We start from the raw sequence: 6,000 nt of genomic DNA, 5'->3' as shown, positions 1-6,000 counted from the left end.
TATAAAGGACCCAGACATGGCTACACAGTGCACCCTTAGTACTTATCCTAATATATAGGGACCCAGACATGACTACACAGTGCACCCTTAGTACTTGTCCTAATAAATAGGGGACTAGACATGGCTACACAGTGCACCCTTACTACTTGTCCTAATATATAGAGGACCATACACGGCTACATAGTGCACCCTTAGTACTTGTTCTAATATATAGGGGACCAGATATGGCTACACAGTGCACCCTTAGTACTTGTCCTAATATATAGGGGACCCAGACATGGCTACACAGTGCACCCTTAGTACTTATCCTAATATATAGGGACCCAGACATGACTACACAGTGCATCCTTAGTACTTGTCCTAATATATAGAGGACCAGACATTGCTACAAAGTGCACCCTTACTACTTGTCCTAATATATAGAGGACCAGAGACGGCTACACAGTGCACCCTTAGTACTTGTCCTAATATATAGGGGACCCCGACATGGCTGCACAGTGCACCCTTAGTACTTATCCTAATATATAGGGACCCAGACATGGCTACACAGTGCACCCTTAGTACTTGTCCTAATATATAGGGGACCAGTCATGGCTACACAGTGCACCCTTAGTACTTGTCCTAATATATAGGGGACCAGACATGACTACACAGTGCACACTTAGTACTTGTCCTAATATAAAGGAGACCCAGACATGACTACACAGTGCACCCTTAGTACTTGTCTTAATATATAGGGGACCAGATATGGCTACACAGTCCACCCTTAGTACTTGTCCTAATATATAGGGGACCCAGACATGGCTACACAGTGCACCCTTAGTACTTATCCTAATATATAGGGACCCAGGCATAGCTACACAGTGCACCCTTACTACTTGTCCTTTTATATAGAGGACCAGACATGGCTACACAGTGCACCCTTAGTACTTGTCCTAATATATAAGGGACCCAGACATGGCTACACAGTGCACCGTTAGTACATGTCCTAATATTTAAGGGACCCACACATGACTATACACTGCACCCTTAGTACTTGTCATAATATATAGGGGACCAGACATGGCTACACAGTGCACCCTTAGTACTTGTCCTAATATATAGGGGACCAGACATGCCTACACAGTGCACCCTTAGTACTTGTCCTAATATAAAGGAGACCCAGACATGGCTACACAGTGCACCCTTAGTACTTGTCTTAATATATAGGGGACCAGATATGGCTACACAGTGCACCCTTAGTACTTGTCCTAATATATAGGGGACCAGACATGACTACACAGTGCACCCTTAGTACTTGTCCTAATATATAAGGGACCCAGACATGGCTACACAGTGCACCGTTAGTACATGTCCTAATATTTAAGGGACCCACACATGACTATACACTGCACCCTTAGTACTTGTCATAATATATAGGGGACCAGACATGGCTACACAGTGCACCCTTAGTACTTGTCCTAATATATAGGGGACCAGACATGCCTACACAGTGCACCCTTAGTACTTGTCCTAATATAAAGGAGACCCAGACATGGCTACACAGTGCACCCTTAGTACTTGTCTTAATATATAGGGGACCAGATATGGCTACACAGTGCACCCTTAGTACTTGTCCTAATATATAGGGGACCAGACATGACTACACAGTGCACCCTTAGTACTTGTCCTAATATATAGGGGACCAGACATGACTACACAGTGCACCCTTAGTACTTGTCCTAATATATAGAGGACCAGACATGACTACATGTGCACCCTTAGTACTTGTCTTAATATATAGGGGACCAGATATGGCTACACAGTGCACCCTTAGTACTTGTCCTAATATATAGGAGACCCAGAAATGGCTACACAGTGCACCCTTAGTACTTGTCCTAATATATAGGGGACCAGACATGGCTACACAGTGCACCCTTACTACTTGTCCTAATATATAGGAGACCCAGACATGGCTACACAGTGCACCCTTAGTACTTGTCATAATATATAGGAGACCCAGCCATGACTACACAGGGCACCCTTAGTACTTGTCCTAATACAAAGGAGACCCAGACAAGGCTACACAGTGCACCCTTAGTACTTGTCCTAATATATAGGGGACCCAGACATGACTACATGTGCACCCTTAGTACTTGTCTTAATATATAGGGGACCAGATATGGCTACACAGTGCACCCTTAGTACTTGTCCTAATATATAGGGGACCCAGACATGGCTGCACAGTGCACCCTTAGTACTTATCCTAATATATAGGGACCCAGACATGACTACACAGTGCATCCTTAGTACTTGTCCTAATATATAGAGGACCAGACATTGCTACAACGTGCACCCTTACTACTTGTCCTAATATATAGAGGACCAGAGACGGCTGCACAGTGCACCTTTAGTACTTGTCCTAATATATAGGGGACCCAGACATGGCTACACAGTGCACCCTTAGTACTTATCCTAATATATAGGGACCCAGACATGGCTACACAGTGCACCCTTAGTACTTGTCCTAATATATAGGAGACCAGACATGGCTACACAGTGCACCCTTAGTACTTGTCCTAATATATAGGGGACCAGACATGACTACACAGTGCACCCATAGTACTTGTCCTAATATAAAGGAGACCCAGACATGACTACACAGTGCACCCTTAGTACTTGTCTTAATATATAGGGGACCAGATATGGCTACACAGTCCACCCTTAGTACTTGTCCTAATATATAGGGGACCCAGACATGGCTACACAGTGCACCCTTAGTACTTATCCTAATATATAGGGACCCAGGCATAGCTACACAGTGCACCCTTACTACTTGTCCTTTTATATAGAGGACCAGACATGGCTACACAGTGCACCCTTAGTACTTGTCCTAATATAAAGGAGACCCAGACATGGCTACACAGTGCACCCTTAGTACATGTCTTAATATATAGGGGACCAGATATGGCTACACAGTCCACCATTAGTACTTGTCCTAATATATAGGGGACCCTGACATGGCTACACAGTGCACCCTTAGTACTTGTCCTAATATATAAAGGACCCAGACATGGCTACACAGTGCACCCTTAGTACTTATCCTAATATATAGGGACCCAGACATGACTACACAGTGCACCCTTAGTACTTGTCCTAATAAATAGGGGACTAGACATGGCTACACAGTGCACCCTTACTACTTGTCCTAATATATAGAGGACCATACACGGCTACATAGTGCACCCTTAGTACTTGTCCTAATATATAGGGGACCAGATATGGCTACACAGTGCACCCTTAGTACTTGTCCTAATATATAGGGGACCCAGACATGGCTACACAGTGCACCCTTAGTACTTATCCTAATATATAGGGACCCAGACATGACTACACAGTGCATCCTTAGTACTTGTCCTAATATATAGAGGACCAGACATTGCTACAAAGTGCACCCTTACTACTTGTCCTAATATATAGAGGACCAGAGACGGCTACACAGTGCACCCTTAGCACTTGTCCTAATATATAGGGGACCCCGACATGGCTGCACAGTGCACCCTTAGTACTTATCCTAATATATAGGGACCCAGACATGGCTACACAGTGCACCCTTAGTACTTGTCCTAATATATAGGGGACCAGTCATGGCTACACAGTGCACCCTTAGTACTTGTCCTAATATATAGGGGACCAGACATGACTACACAGTGCACACTTAGTACTTGTCCTAATATAAAGGAGACCCAGACATGACTACACAGTGCACCCTTAGTACTTGTCTTAATATATAGGGGACCAGATATGGCTACACAGTCCACCCTTAGTACTTGTCCTAATATATAGGGGACCCAGACATGGCTACACAGTGCACCCTTAGTACTTATCCTAATATATAGGGACCCAGGCATAGCTACACAGTGCACCCTTACTACTTGTCCTTTTATATAGAGGACCAGACATGGCTACACAGTGCACCCTTAGTACTTGTCCTAATATATAAGGGACCCAGACATGGCTACACAGTGCACCGTTAGTACATGTCCTAATATTTAAGGGACCCACACATGACTATACACTGCACCCTTAGTACTTGTCATAATATATAGGGGACCAGACATGGCTACACAGTGCACCCTTAGTACTTGTCCTAATATATAGGGGACCAGACATGCCTACACAGTGCACCCTTAGTACTTGTCCTAATATAAAGGAGACCCAGACATGGCTACACAGTGCACCCTTAGTACTTGTCTTAATATATAGGGGACCAGATATGGCTACACAGTGCACCCTTAGTACTTGTCCTAATATATAGGGGACCCAGACATGGCTACACAGTGCACCCTTAGTACTTGTCCTAATATATAAAGGACCCAGACATGGCTACACAGTGCACCCTTAGTACTTGTCCTAATATATAGGGACCCAGGCATAGCTACACAGTGCACCCTTACTACTTGTCCTTTTATATAGAGGACCAGACATGGCTACACAGTGCACCCTTAGTACTTGTCCTAATATATAAGGGACCCAGACATGGCTACACAGTGCACCCTTAGTACATGTCCTAATATTTAAGGGACCCAGACATGACTATACACTGCACCCTTAGTACTTGTCATAATATATAGGGGACCAGACATGGCTACACAGTGCACCCTTAGTACTTGTCCTAATATATAGGGGACCAGACATGCCTACACAGTGCACCCTTAGTACTTGTCCTAATATAAAGGAGACCCAGACATGGCTACACAGTGCACCCTTAGTACATGTCTTAATATATAGGGGACCAGATATGGCTACACAGTCAACCCTTAGTACTTGTCCTAATATATAGGGGACCCAGACATGGCTACACAGTGCACCCTTAGTACTTGTCCTAATATATAAAGGACCCAGACATGGCTACACAGTGCACCCTTAGTACTTATCCTAATATATAGGGACCCAGACATGACTACACAGTGCACCCTTAGTACTTGTCCTAATATATAGGGGACTAGACATGGCTACACAGTGCACCCTTACTACTTGTCCTAATATATAGAGGACCATACACGGCTACACAGTGCACCCTTAGTACTTGTCCTAATATATAGGGGACCAGATATGGCTACACAGTGCACCCTTAGTACTTGTCCTAATATATAGGGGACCCAGACATGGCTACACAGTGCACCCTTAGTACTTATCCTAATATATAGGGACCCAGACATGACTACACAGTGCATCCTTAGTACTTGTCCTAATATATAGAGGACCAGACATTGCTACAAAGTGCACCCTTGCTACTTGTCCTAATATATAGAGGACCAGAGACGGCTACACAGTGCACCCTTAGTACTTGTCCTAATATATAGGGGACCCCGACATGGCTACACAGTGCACCCTTAGTACTTATCCTAATAAATAGGGACCCAGACATGGCTACACAGTGCACCCTTAGTACTTGTCCTAATATATAGGGGACCAGTCATGGCTACACAGTGCACCCTTAGTACTTGTCCTAATATATAGGGGACCAGACATGACTACACAGTGCACCCTTAGTACTTGTCTTAATATATAGGGGACCAGATATGGCTACACAGTCCACCCTTAGTACTTGTCCTAATATATAGGGGACCCAGACATGGCTACACAGTGCACCCTTAGTACTTATCCTAATATATAGGGACCCAGGCATAGCTACACAGTGCACCCTTACTACTTGTCCTTTTATATAGAGGACCAGACATGGCTACACAGTGCACCCTTAGTACTTGTCCTAATATATAAGGGACCCAGACATGGCTACACAGTGCACCCTTAGTACATGTCCTAATATTTAAGGGACCCAGACATGACTATACACTGCACCCTTAGTACTTGTCATAATATATAGGGGACCAGACATGGCTACACAGTGCACCCTTAGTACTTTTCCTAATATATAGGGGACCAGACATGCCTACACAGTGCACCCTTAGTACTTGTCCTAATATAAAGGAGACCCACACATGGCTACACAGTGCA

The sequence above is a fragment of the Eleutherodactylus coqui genome, chromosome 13 (assembly GCF_035609145.1).
Source record: "Eleutherodactylus coqui strain aEleCoq1 chromosome 13, aEleCoq1.hap1, whole genome shotgun sequence".
Lineage (NCBI taxonomy): Eukaryota > Metazoa > Chordata > Amphibia > Anura > Eleutherodactylidae > Eleutherodactylus > Eleutherodactylus coqui.
This window is presented reverse-complemented; position numbering follows the sequence as displayed.